Raw genomic sequence first — 15,643 nt, forward strand, 5'->3', positions numbered from 1 at the left:
CAGGCAGAGCCTGAGTACTTTCCCCCAGGAAGTCTTGCCAGAGACACAGGCCAGACATGGGCCTTTGCCTCTGGCTTCCATGTCCTGGATCGCAGTGGCTGGAACTGCTGCTCTAGCTTTAATTGGTGCCACAACTCTAACAAGATCCTATTGGGCTGTGCATCAAGCTTTTCTTTCTCTACCTCAGCTTTTATCGAATCAACCCACACCTAGGTCTTCAAGACCTTCACAGGGCCTTTTGCACCCGTACTTCCTTCTATGCTCTTATTGTTTCAACCTCCCCCAGATCTACTAAGTATGAGTAGCCTCACTTATAGGTTGTCTTACGTGAAGGACAAGAATAGGCACTAGGGACCTAAAGAGAGATGGGGGAGCTGTATGGAGCACCAGATTTCTCATTCCTATGGTGAATAATTCCTCATCAGGGTCCTGGGGGTCCATATTATAGATGATATTTTTTATGCTCAGCTTCCTTAACACATGCTGGAGCACTGAATATGTTTTCCAGCTAGTGGATAAGTATGGTAAATCACCCTGATTAGATCAAACTGTACTGATGGCTACTGTCAGCCAATCCAGAAGCACCTGATTCCCTGAAGCTGCACCCTCTACCGCTGCAGCCACTGGGGCCTCCCCACTATCCACAGTAGGGGTTCTGGGAATCTCCCCACCATCTCTAGAGGCAGCCTGCCCAAGGATCGCACCCAAGTAGGCAGATTTCAGGTTCAGAGGTCCTGCTGACTACCACCAGATGTAACTCCTGGGAATAATCCTGGGGCAAATAGTTTTGAAACCCAAATCAGTCAAAGGGAGAAATAATGTGGGAGAAACCCATTTATTTCTTATAAGCAGTCGTCCTCATCCTGCATCTCCCTGGACCTGGCCGCAGAAAAAGAAATTATATCCCATGGATATAATTTGTGTTTATACAAATTTCATTTTACTGTAGTACAGAGACTTTCTTGAAATGGATTAAATCATTCAAGAGATTTCCAAGTTTATATTTGTCTTAATAGGGAAAACATGTAAAAAATGACATCAATTAAATGTATAAAATAATAACCATTCAAATAATCTTAATTTTTTGAAGTTTTTTTAAACCAGATTTTTTTTTAGAGTTTTAGATTCACAGCAAAATTGAGAGGAAGGTATATACCCATATTTCCTATATATGCCCCCTTTTCCCACTCATACACAGCTTTTCTCATTATTAACACCCCTCACCAGAGTGGTACATTTGTTACAACTGATGAATCTAGTTCAACACATCATTGTTACTCCAAATCATCATTTACATTTGGGTTCCCCCTTTGTGTACATTCTCTGGGCTTGGACAACTGTACAGTAACATGTATTCATCATTACAATATCAGTTATGTCTATTTTTACCTCCCTCCCAGACAATCCTGGCAACCTCTTTTGCTGCCTACATAGTTTTGGCAGTTAAGCTTATTTTTTAAAAAGAGTACAGGACATAGATTGAGCGGCCCAATGTGATGCAAGATTTGGATATGCTTTCTCTTATTCTTGGGGTAATCAAAAGTTGAGGAATGTCTGTGACTTTTCTAAGTAACAGAAAATCTCTAGCAGAAGCAATAATTTACAGTCATTTTTTCCCACTCTGGTATATTTCCTTTATGATCCCAGCTGATGCTTCCAAAAAATTGAATTCATGATCCCAGCTGATGTTTCCAAAAAATCGATTTCATGATTCCAGCTGATGCTTCTGAAAAAATATTGTATAAATCATTTGACTTCATGTAACATAGAGAAAAAACATATTAACTGATTTTAAAATTATATTAACTTATTTCTTAAGAATACACACACACACACACACACACATGCACACACATGAAATTCCTTTTCAGATCATCATCCTGAAAGGAATTTTCATATAACCAAATTTTCTGTTAAGAAGCTGATTTGTCTTAAAGTTAGGATCTTGCTATTGAAGGATAAAGGCACTAAAGAGCAGAACCACATAAGGGATAGTCCTCTGGGGAGCCAACTAACAGCCTCTCAGCAAGGGAGTTGAGCTGTCTTAAGAAATCCATGTGAGGTGAAACAGAATTTTTCATTTCACGTAAAATGCAGTTAGGAATGATATCAATCACCACTGATACATTTTATAACTTTGGGGGTCATTAGCTTTGGCAGTAGAAATTAAAATATTGAAATAAATACTTTCCTCATCACTTATGAAAATTGAGGAGTCTTCCTGACCGCAATCATTGCAACAACGTCCATTCATTAACTGCTGATCATTCAGTGCCCACTGCATAATCACCTAATAGTCATTCTTCTCACTTGGCCCAAACTTAAGAACTGTTATTTCTCACTGTTCTGTTCTTTTTCCACTTCTTGCTCTACACAGTTGGATGATCTCCTCATCACATCTGACTTTAAGGATGATTTATGTACTGAGAACATTATGTGTGTCTCAATTGTGAGTAGAACGATTTAAGTAAATTTGTTGACTAATTATTTGGAAAATGAAGGTGTCAGTTAGAATTTGTCCGTAACTAGACTCCCACTGATACCAGCAGCACAAAATGATCTGTACTTAATCTCATGCTGTGGTTCTACAGGTCAGCAGGGGTTCCCCTGCCTCAGGCTGCCTATCTGCAGGTCAGTGTGGGCAGTACACTTTCATAAGTACTTATTCTGGGCCCACAGGGATGGTGGCCACTCAAGAGAAGTGTATCTCTTGCTGAAATTTGAAGTACGTGGGAGTGAGCCTCTTGAAGCAAATGCATTTTCCATACTTGGCTTGCAACGTGAGTCTAAAGTAAGTCTCAGGGCCAAGGTCCAATCAAGAAATAGGGAGTACTTCTGTGCGCCATGATGTGGCAGGGGTGGATGTGAACATTTTAAAATGAAGATCTAATTTACTACTGTGCAAGGGACGCTGATGATTATGGGAAGTGTCCAATTGGAGGAAAAAGCCAAAAGACTACAACTAAACTTAATAATGTAGGACAAGGAGGAGGTAAAGACAGGTGCATACATGTATGATCCAGAATGCCATGATGTAACTTAGAGAGTCAACAAAGCCAAAAACTGATTCTCCCAAAAGACCATTAAACCTGGGTACACACATGGCAAATTTGATCATGGATGAAAAGGAGGGGAGAGTGGGTGGGAGGAGGAACAAAGCAGGGACTCTCTCATGTTCTGCCCCTTCTCAGTCCTCTGGGCACGTGTGTGTGTGTGTGTGTGTGTGTGTGTGTGTGTGTGTGTGTGTGTGAGATGGGGCAGATTTAAAGATTTATTTTCTTTGCTTTATTTATTAACCATTGCAATGCTATAGAATATATATTTATTTGAATTTTCCAAGTCTGATTGTGTAGCCATACCCTGTAGAGTGTCTTGTTTGTTGTATTTCTCAACACTAAAGCCTCTAACACTTCACAGACCTCAGAATGCATGCAGCTGATTCAGGAATGGGTCCAGGACATTGAGAGAGAAAGCCATCCCTCTTGACTTAGCTGTAGTGAAGAGCGGAATCTGCAGCAGCTGGAGCCTTAGCATGGGGGGAAGCTTGCAAAAACACACACTTTTCATCCCGTTAGTCCGCAGCGCACCTGGGGTGGAGGAGTCAGTCGGGTCCCAGCGGTGCTGAAGCAGGTGGCATTCCTCATCCCTCCCAGGACAGGGTTGCTCCCTGACAGCGGCCTGTCTTCTAGTCATTCTGAGGGTAGCAGCTTGCCAGCCTTGGCAGTCAGTCCCCCAGGCTCTGGGTGGAGCGTGGTAGGCCCAGAAAAGAGTGGGGTTGCAATAACAAATATTTTCTTTTCTTTCTCACATCCTCTCCTGATTAGGGAAGCATCTTAAAGAGGAGAAGTTGGAAGTTACCAGTATCTAAATGCCTTGGTTGCCTTTGACAATGATATGTCACCCCAAAAAGGTGCAAAGGGGCATTTTAAAGCTCAAAACTGTAGATGTGAGAGGTGTGTTTGTGTATGTTTGCGTGTGCATGTGTGCGTGTATTGTAACTAGGAGGGTTGGCTGAAAGTGACTCTTAGTTTTACACTGTCTTAAAATATGAAAACAAAAGTTAGGTGAAGAGAGAGTTGAGGGAAATCCTTTAAGCAGAAGAAACCACATACAACATGTGAGCTCTGAGGCCAGAAATATGTTTCAAAGAGCTGAAATAAATACATTAGTATTAGTAATGAAACACAGTATGGCAAGATGCATGACTAGAGGATTGGCCATGTTCTGCCAGGGGTCATATAAACCTTACTTAAAAAGTTTTCAACTTTGTCCTGCCGTTGCCAGTTCCCTTTTTGACCACACAGGTCAAGTTTCACAAAATTCAATGAACACATACAGCATACCTTCCAAATGTAATTGGCGGTGCCTGGCATGTGAACAGATTATTCCACCTAGAATTAGCAAATTTTTGGCAGTTTACTTTTGTTGAGAAATTCCCTTGCTATGAGGACAGCAGTGGGGCCTTTGCCCCTTGGACCTTGAGTGAATGACCAGCAGGGGCGGTGCAGCCCTGTTCTTACAGCCTTTGGTGGTCCTCCAGGAGAACCTGAGGTTTTAAGCCATGGCAGCTCCACCAGGAGACGGCCTCGTGCGTTTTTTCCAGGCAACACTTTTCATGGAATCTTGCTCTCTTATTTTTATATTTTTTCTGTTGCAGTGTTTAAAATACAGGTGATCCTTGAACAACATGGGTTTGAACTGCATGGGCCCACGTAGAAGCAAATTTTTTTCGGACATTTGAGATATGTGAAGAAACATTTTCCTTTCTGTAACTTATTTTATTGTAATACGGCATATGATATATATACACAAAATGTGTGTCATCTCTATTGTTTATGTTATTGGTAAGGTTAATAGTAGGCTAGTAGTAATTAAGTTTTTTGGGAATCAAAAATCATGCAGATTTTCAACTGCATGGGGGGTTGGTGCCTCAAGTCCTGCATTGTTCTAAAGTCAACTGTGTATATTTTCCCTCAGTCTTCATAATCATATAAGTTGTAAGATATTGGTTCTTATTTTTATTCCTTTGCCCACTTAACTTTTCTGTTTCTAATTTTTTAACATATTGTTTTAGCTTTTTATTTTAAAAAATGCATTCTCCAAGATTTATGCTTAAAACTTTGGTTCCTAACATTTTACTATTGTTTTAAAATTCCTCACCTTTGATGTCTTCTAAAAACAGCTTACACTTTTGTGATTGTGATTCCATTTTAAAGTTTCAATATGCTTGTAATTTCTTTAGTTTTTTTCTTTTTTCTTATATCGTTACTTTAAAACAAATATTTGCCCTTTCGTCTTCTCACCTGTAACTCCTCTGTGTTTTGATGGGCTCATGTGCAGGCTGACTAGGGACTTGCCTATAAGTACCTGGGAGACAAACGGATGGCAGTGCCCATCTTCTCTCCCTCTACAATGTTGGAGCCTCCCCATGTTTGTCAGTGTCCCCCCTTCTCCAATTAAAAAACAAAAACAAAACAAAAAACTAACAACAACAAAAAGAACAAAACTGTAACCAAGAAGATTAAAAATGTTATCGTTAAAATCCCCTGAAGTTTGTGATAATATTTTTGTCCATAGACATCCTTTCTAAAACTTCTTTAGGTAAATGGTAACATTTTCTACACGTGGCACACCCTGACCACCAGGCATCTCACACTATTCAGCTCCTTGTTCTCAAGCCATGTATTAAGAGTTGGACAGTTTTTATATCCATGAAATCCAACATAAAAAACCATTGGATTTGAGGAATATCTTTCTAATAATATATCTCGAGTCAGAGAGGAATGGCTAGCAGATCGTACCAGGGTTAGTCCCTAATTTTGTGACTCTGGGAGAGCCATGCTCACAAGTCCGCTGATCTGAAGGTGCCATTTTTCCTGAGATGAAGCACAGAGAAGTGTATGTGAAATCTTTTGCCAATCTGGTTGGGCAGATCCTATTTTTCCTAAGATCATAAAGGGCTTCTTTTTCTTTTTTTCAATGATTCTGCTGCTTTCCTTATGACAATTTGAGAAACTGGCTGGTTGAGTTTATCTCAAGTAAGATTTTTAAAATGGTTCATTAAGTTATTGCCATTAGAGGCTTTTAACCTAGATAATCGATATAGGGGAACTAAGGACCCCTGAGAAAGTCAGAGGACAAGATGAAAGGGAGCTGTGTTTGGTCTCTATACTAAGAGACTTGGTCCTACCTGGAAATTTGAGACATAAGATCGAGGCTGAATTCAAGGTGCCACTTAATGAAGAGAGGAATATTTTGTCCTTTAGTTTATATATAAGCTCTCTTAAGTTTTTCCTGGAAAAAAAAACCAAATATGAATGCATACATAAAGAGCAAAATATCTTGCAATTATTTTTAATTCTAATGTCCATTTCTATAATGAAAAAATGCCCTTTTATGGACTCCATAATAAGATTGCTACTTTATGACTGCTCTCTTAAGTCACATAAGTCACTATGAACAGTCATCACACCATGCAAGAAATGAAGCAAAGATCCTGATCAGGTTAAACAAAATTTTATTTGTGCTTTGTTTGGACTGAAGCCCAGGAGACACAGATTCAAGGTGCACTTGAATTAGGTTCCACTAACCTAATAGAGGAGGCATATAAAGGCAAAAAATGAAAAGTTAAAGAAAATCATTTAATGTATCTGTTTAAAAAATTATGATTGGTGCTGGCAAGAGGTGAGAATGCTTGTAAAGTAGGGGTTGGTAGAGGGAAATTTTTGAACTACCAAGTTACAGTTTGCAGCTGGTTTTTGAAAAACTGCCAGCCAAATTCAGTCATGCTGGTTCTTGAGAGATTGTGGTTAAACCACAGGTCAAAGTTCAAGTCTGCAATAGAACAGAGCCAGGTTTGGGCCTGTATCAAGGGTACCTACACAACTCCATGTCGATTGTCTGACTCATGTGATACTGTCTTGATTTCCCCCCAAAATAAAAAATACTGTTCACACTAAAAAAAAAAAAAATGTAGTATAAGCAGCTGCTAATTTTTTAAAGGGTAATTTGGAGTTGGGAGAGAAGAGTAGAGGGAGAGAAGAACTACCCATGTTTGCCACATAGCTGTGGGAGAGGAAGGCAGCCAGAATCAAATCCCAGACTTTGGGGAAGGAGCTTGGTCATGCGGTTGAGGCAGCAGGTGTGAAATGGGGTCCTGGCCAAAACAGATTGGAAACTTCGTACTCAAACATACATTTTCTATAGGAAGCTAGGATTTCCAAACTGAGCTGGGGAGGTGGTGAATAAGCAACACTTACTTGGCTGAGCATATCTTCCTTAGCTATGCTGGGCTAATTAAATTAATAAATTTAGCCTTATTTCTTTTTTTATTAAGCATTCAAGTGACTCTAATTGGAGCCAAAATAGAAAGAGAAATCAGGAATAAATATATACAGGATTAAAAATTAAAAGCATGATTTTTTTCATAAACATGGTAAAATGTGGTTTTATTTGGATTAAGTCAAATAATGGAAGGTAGCATTTTATGTTACAACATTACCTGTCTAATAAAACAATTCATGTTTTATAACTTTTTACTTTATATAAACCTATTAGTGAATGAATTATCTACCCTTCTCCTCAGTTACAGATTTTGAATGGTTTATGTTTTATAACTATGTGCTTAACCTATTCATATTTAATAAGTGCTTCAGCTATTGAGAATTTGCTAGCATTTATTTTACTACATGAAATTAATTTTATTTTTATTTCCTTTTGTCCATTGTCCTTCCCACATGGACTCTTGATACAATTACATTTTATTTTACACTAATGTGGTGAGCAACAATATCTCAGAAATACACAAAAGTATTTCAACAACTTGCACAAATAATTGAAGTCCATTTTTTTCTGAATCAAAATAATAATTTGTGAAACATAATTAACATAGATGAGCATCTATAAAATATGTATGTCTGCCTTATTCACAGACTTATACTTGATACTGCCACATTTTTTTAGTTTTGCCCATCTGGAGGGTGTGAAGCATTATCTCATTGGGATTTTCAAATTGCACTTGCTTCACTCCAATGAAACTGCTTATAGATTCAAGTGGTAAATTGTCATTTTGTAACATATTGGCTGACCCATTCTGCCCATTTTTCAGGTTATTTGTATTTTTCTCTTAGATTTACAGGTGATCTTTAAAAATATGTTAATACAAGAAATATTTATGGAGTCTCTGTTATGTACCAGGTATTGTTTTAAACTCACCAGATATACATCAGGAGTGATGCAGAGAAAACATTAGTGCTGTCAATTTAAATGCCAATGCAGTGATGCAGGGAGAGACAATTAAAAAATGATAATAAATATCACATCATATCAGCTGATGTGAAGTCGAAAAATAAACAAGGGAAAAGGGGCTTCAGAAAGATGGGGAAGGTAATGCCATTTGCAATTTTACACAGGTGCTCAGGGAAGCCTCAATAAGAAGGTGCCATTTCATGGAAGATTTGAGAATGACCCTGAGCAATCCTTTGGGAAAGTTTTCCAGACAGAGGAAATACACAGAGACACGCCTGGGATGACTGAGCGCATGGCACATTCACTGCACAGGGAATATATCATTGTGGGTGGGACCCAGTGAGCAGTGGGAGGGATTGTGGCTGTTGAGGTTCCACACCCAGAAGGGCAGGACATTTAGGGGACTTTGTGTTTTACTCTGAGAGAATGAGGAGTCTCAGAAGATCCAGTGGAGGAAGGCTGCAATCTGATGTGGGTTTTTTTCATCATTATGGTTGCTATGTTGAAAAGGTCATAAAAGACCACAGAGGAACCCAGGAGACCAGGGAGGGTATAATGTAACAATCCAGGAGAGAGGTACTGGTGGTTTGTAAGAGGGTGGCAGCTGTGGCAGTAATGAGCAAGAGCATTGATCTTATATATTTTGGAGGAAGGTTTCCTGAAAGTGCATGCGGTATAGGAGGGAGAGGAGTCAAAGGGACTTCAGTTTGACCTAAGTAACTAAAAGGATGAAGTTGCCGTTATCAAGGCTGATGAGCCTAGGGCTGGACGCAGTTTGGGGAAGATGGGAGCGATCAGGAGTTTGGCCGATGTTCATTTGAAATGGCCATCAACATGAGTGAAGATGTCGGTAAGCTGTCTGAACCTCAAGGGGAGGCTTCCTGACTGAAAATATGTATTTGGGAGTTTTCAGCATAGAAATGTTACTTAAAAGCATTGGTATTAGGTTAAATAACCAAAAGAGTAGATTTAGATAGAGAAGAAGTCTAAGCATTAAGCAAGAAACGTTCCATTTTAAGGAGCTTTCAGGGAGAAGGGGGTGGCTGCAAGGAGACTATTTTATGTTCTGTGACAATGTTTTATAGTTTTGTCTCTCATTTACATCTGTAATTCATTGGGAATTGATTTTGTGTTGTGTATGTGGCATTTTATATTACCGCTTTCCCTTTTTTCCTTCTCCCAGCACTATTTATGAATGGATTTTCATGATCTTCTATCTGCAATGTCAGATGTGACCCACTGAGGGACCCACATATATAAGAATGTGATGTTTTTGAAATCTGCAATTTCCCTCATATGTTAATATAATTACTTTTGTTACAATAGCACATATTCTTAATTACCTTAGGTTTATCTAATAAGAAGCATTATCTTGACATTTAATATCTAATAAAGAACATAATAAGAGTATCTTGGCTACCCTGGACCCTCTGCATTTTCACATTTTAGATTCTGTTTAAGTTGTGTAAAAATAAAAAACAGTGTTTGGTTTTTCTTGAAATGTGTTGAATTTGTAGAAATATTTGATGATAGTTGGAACCTAACAATATATTTCTAATATATTTTAAAGCTTTATTTTTTTTCAATAAACTGTTATACAGATTTTAATAAATTTATTCCCAGGCCATTTTCAGTTGATTTTTGAGCTTGCAAATTATAACTTCATATAGTTGCATTTTCAAACAGTAAGTTGCTAGTATACTAAATTTCAATTTGAGATTTTCTATATGCTCAATCATCTTATCAGCAATCACTTGTAGTCTTCTTTACTAATTATCATATATTTAATAATTTTTTCTTGTTTTCAGCACTTACTAGGGCTCATGAGAAATTACCAAAAAAGAAGTGATAATACAGTGCATCTTTTTCCTGTTTCTGATATTAAAAGGAATGTTTTCAACTTTTCACAAATAAGAATACTGCCTGTAGGTTTATGAAGATGCTTACGGGACTAAAAAAGTGTTCATCTGTCAGTATTTTGCTGAGATGATTTTTGTGTCATTAATGGATGTTGAATTTATTGTACTTTTTCTATAGCTATTGGAATAATTTTGTTTTTCTTTTATTAATATAAATAAGTGAATTTTTAAAATCTGTCTTCTGATATTAAGGCAACCAATAATAAACCAATGAATCACAGCATATTGTACATTGCTGGGACATTTGAGGTATCCATTCATTGAATGATACATGATTCAGAATAGTGTTGCTCACATTTGTTTGTTTGTTTATATTTAACAAGGTCCAATGGTCAGTCTACTGTATAATTTTGTTGCTAGACATTTAGGTCCCAATGAACCAGTGAAGGTAAACACTAGCTCCAAAAGAAGTCATAAAGCTCTGGACCCACAATCTCCCCAATAAGTTACAGATAAACATCAATGAAATTAACAAAGCAAAGAAGTGTGAAACACAGACCACCCAAAAGCCACTGTTCTGATTTTTACCTGCATATTACTCTGACCATGCCTAAAGATTAATTTCCTTCAAGAAAATGGATATTTTTGTTCCTATGGTGGATCAGCCTCTTCGCTCAATCACATGGGATCTTATGCCAGCCAGTCCTTTTTGAGACCATCCTTATGACTTATTTTTCCTCAACACAAAATGGTCTTCTGATGTGTCCCAGTTGTAATGTTTCCTAAAAAGAATGCCTTATTTAGGCACTCTTCTTAAAGAATGCTTCTTTTAATATCTGCCTATTCTTAATATCAGAAACTGTATTGTAATGATCCATTAGGAACCAATGTCCATATTTGTACCTATAAAATTATAATATGTGATATTTGTGGTTGGAAATTAAAAATAAAATAGAAGTAGTGGAAAAAACATGCACTAATTAGTGATAACCATATAATTTACATGGTTACCATAGAGTTAGCAATAATAACCTAGTAAAGAAGTACAATTAGTAATAGTGAATAAGCACTCTTCGGTAGCTTCCTGAAAGAGTGTAACTAAGGAAAATATTTACGTTCAGGATTGTGCCATATCTCTTTTCTTATTTTATCATCTTGCATATTTAAGGACCTCTTCTGTACCACAGAACTCACAATAGGTCTTTCCAGAATCATTTAGTGGTAAATGCAAATGAGCCACACTTTTCCCTCTGCAATTTTTTAACTGTCACACTTTTACACAACACCATCAATTCTACTCTTCCCTGATTCATTTGCAATTTTTTGTGGAAGGAACACAGAAGAACGTGTTTGTGTTTGTAAGGGACAGCCATGCACAGTTCTGCTTCTCTAGAAAGCCCCTGTGCTGCAAGAAGAAACAAAGCAAAACCAAAAAAAAAAAAAGTCTCTCACTCTGACCTTGGGAAGAAAGAAGCAGTTCTTGGTTGGTCACCCAACTTCATCTCCTACTGAATTCTGCGATATTCCGGTGAACATCATTAAACAGCAAATATCAGGAACTTATTGTTTAATTATTTCATGACCTCATTCTTGGAAACTACATCCTAGTTATTTAGATAAAGAAAACAAGATGATTGATAATATCATTCCAAGCGACTGAATTGAGTAGTCCCACTTAATATAAGATGCCTAGAACTTGCTTTTGCAAACGACAGTAAGCATGTGCTTTGGGATTTACAGAGAAATATGTTATCCCTATAAATAAATATATATATGTTAAAATACTATATTCATATTTTCACAGTTACATTCCTTATATTCATATAATGACTCACCTGTTTTATAATATCTTTACCCCACCTCCAAAAGCTGTTTTAGTAATCATAGCATTTGTGCAGTTAGCATTTTTCTGGAATCTATATTGCTTTTTGCTTCAAGGCAATGGTGTCTTGTTGACTTTTACTGAAAACACTGTCCTCCTGTGGGTTGAAATACCTGTAACTGTCTCTTAGCTCACCACTTCCACTTCCACTTCTTGGTTTCACAGTGAGTGTTCCCTGAATCACAGTTAATAAATTACTGTTCACAAAAATGAAATCACTAAAATCACTAAAAAATGCTTTTCAAGAAAGGATGTAAAATTGGAGTGGAATAAGAGCAGACAGAGAGATTCAACAAGCACTATTATAATTTTCCTTTCAATTTTTTTGTATTTCACTTTCAATTACAGGAATTTGACCCTTCTCTTTTTGCCCACATTAGCTCTTGTTCCCTATGCCTCCAATTATTCACTTAGTAAATTACTAAAACTTAACTGATATTAAGTAATTTTCATTCTTTTTCTGTTTTCTTTTTATCCTCTTCTTTGTAATTTGATTCTTAATAGGTGCAGTATTTTTCTGAGGACATATTGGCAATATATAATACTTCAAATAAGAGTATATGTTTATTACTTCAATAATCTGAGTTAATCATTATCCTAATAAAATAAGCAAATTCTGAATGTTCATTATCATGTGGTTTATATTAGTTCCTTCAACCTCCCATCTTCTGTCATGAAAGGAACAACCCAGATATTGATGAATATAAAAATAAAATTCAATTTTAAAAGTTTTGGTAAATACAAACACTACATTGCTAATGTTTACTTTAAAACTTGTAATGGGAACACACACACATACACATTACTCACATATGAAGATGTCCAGTATGTAGGATTAATAACAATGAGTAGATTACCTCTCAATATACATACATATATAATAAAGACCAGAAAACAACATATCTTTATGTATACTTGTTGGCTGAACTTTAAGAAATCTTCTAGAACTCAAACTGCAAGCAAATGGGCACTTTATTTGGGTAGCTGCAATAGGGAGAACACCTAAACAGGGAAGTTAAAGGGGCTTTACAGGAAAGAGCACCCTGGTGCTGCTCACCTCTGGAGCATGCCCTCACTCCTTTCTCTAGTATGTGCTCTCACCTGAATAAAGTCCTCTTTGCTGGCACCTGCTTGACCTGCTCTGGAATTCTTTCTTGATCAGAGTTAAGAACCCTCTCCAGGACTGAGGTTTCACCTAACCAGCAGGGAGACCTTCCTAGATTGGATTTCTTGACAAGTTAGTTCTCAAAACCAGGGAGCAAGAGGTCAGTGTAAGCTTAGAGAGAGAATGTGATTGTTCCTCCTGTGTATATAACTGGGTGGTAGGACGGTAGCTTTTTTTTTTCTGCTCTATATGTCTTCCTTTCCTGAAGAGTGTTCTAAAGGTAAAGTATGTATTTTATAAAATAAATGCTGTAATAATATTATTCATGCATTATTTTCTCTGGGAAAAAAATTATCTTGAAAATAAATTGGACATGTTCAGTAATGGAAAGGAATAGCTAGTCCAATAAATGTGTGTGAAGGCTAAAAAAAAAAAATTAGTTTTTTTTCAATAAACAAGCAACTTCTATGCAGTTATTTTCATTCTACAAGATTGTGAGTGTATGCATATGTATGTGTGCATGTTTGTGTGGCAGGAGATGTTTTATTTTTAAATCAAAACTCTATTTGATTGATATCAAATCTTTCATTGATTACATTAAATACATTTTAAGAAAGACTTTTTTGTCTATTGTATTGCAATTATAAAATATGCCTCTATTATATTCCTCCCATCACTGTTCTTATTAGTTTATTAAATAAAATTTTTGGAGAATAGAATAAGAGGCAATAAGGTAAGGATAACTGGAAGAAGAGATCATAAAGAGCTACAGTATGCTAAGAGAAAATAATTAAGTAAAATAATCATGAATATTTGTTTATGTGAAATATTTATCTTCAGCCCTTATGAAATACTTAAATTTCTTATGAAACCATGTCTTAACTTAGAAGCAGTCTTGGTTTTCTCCAAACTCTCAGAACATTTATGTGAACCTCTAATGTTAAAATTAATATTTGAATTTTAATAATAAGTATGAATATGAATATATATACATATCATTTGCTAAAATTATAATACTATAAATTTATTGAGGAATGGACCTAGAGTCATAATCTTTGTGACTTTCACTTTACTAGGCTGGAAAGTTTTGGGTACTTCTGGTCTCAGCGCTGACATGCTGAGAACTAGAAAGACCTCTAATCCAATACTGCACAAACTTCAAACAAATGATTTTCATAAACACATTCGAGATTTGAGATCACCAGACAGACAACTAATCAGGCATCTGAAGAGAGATGGGCATCTGTAGGGAGAAACAAGCAGGAGAGCCACCCTGCATCCTCTGTAACCTAGTTGAAAGATTAAACTGGAAAGGTTAAAGAAAGTGCCAAGGATGGTGTGTGGGTTAGTTGAAGAGTGTGAACCCCTAGGAAATGAAGAGAAAGATGGTTTATCTCATGCAGGGCTTCTCTCCAGAAAACCCCTCAGGCTCTCAAGGGGGTGGTTGGAGAGAATCTAGAGAAAGCTTCTCCCATTGGTGGAGGGGAACAGCATCCGCTGTCAAAGTACCATCACACTCACCCCCTGCTGTACTTCCCTTCCCCCTCATCTCCACTACAGGAAATAGACTTAACCTTCAGGGCAGGCACAGGTGTAAGCCCATTTCATGTGAGGGAGGGGAACTGAAGCCATAACCAGCAATCCATGCAGACCTACAATTTTGTTACAGTTTATTAAAAAGTAAATAAGCACACAAAGAGAAAACATAAAAATCTTAGTCTGCTGGGAGAAAAGTCTCAAAACTGTAGCCTCAGCATACTGATAGATCACTGCGGGAAGGGGAGGTAAGATATAGAAGCTCCAGCCCTGAAGGACGGACTAGAACGTGTGTGGAGGCCACAGCCCTGTGACACAGGCCACAGCATCGAAGACTGAAATTAATCAAAGCATTAGGGAATGCTTCCCTCCCCCTCACCATCATGCTAACAAGCCTCCCGTCCAATGATAGGGGAAAACAGTTGGAGAGGGGTAAGCAAAGACTTGGAGGAGGACCACAAAGGGAACACCCCAAATCAAGCATGTGGAAGAACATGAAGGGGTTGGAAGTCTCTGGTCCCTGAAACAACAAAGTCCATCTCTAATAGCTACCACAATAATAAACATTAAACCCACCCAAACATCTGACCAGATTAAGCACAAGATTCATATTAAATAAAGGCCTAGTAAGAGGAAGGGGTTTCAATTTCACACCTAAAATACATTACCTCAGTATCCATTGTCATAAGCAATATATATGAGCTTCAACAAAATATTTCAAACATAGTATAGCAAAAAGCATGACAAAAGGCAGGAAAAAGCATAAACAAATAATCATCCGAACACGCTCAGCTATTGGTGTGACACTTTCATATAGGGAATCTAAAATAACTATGATTAAAATGTTAATGGAATGGTTTTAATGGAAAAGTATATAACATGCAATGCGAGATAGGTAAATTCATCAGAAAGTTGGAAGTTCCAAGAAATAATCAAACAGAAATATTAGAAATTAAAACAGAGTAACAAAACTGAGGTATGTTTTTGACAAGCTCATCAGGGGATGCTTCCAAG

This window comes from Manis pentadactyla, chromosome 8, assembly GCF_030020395.1.
Source record: "Manis pentadactyla isolate mManPen7 chromosome 8, mManPen7.hap1, whole genome shotgun sequence".
In the NCBI taxonomy this organism is placed as follows: domain Eukaryota; kingdom Metazoa; phylum Chordata; class Mammalia; order Pholidota; family Manidae; genus Manis; species Manis pentadactyla.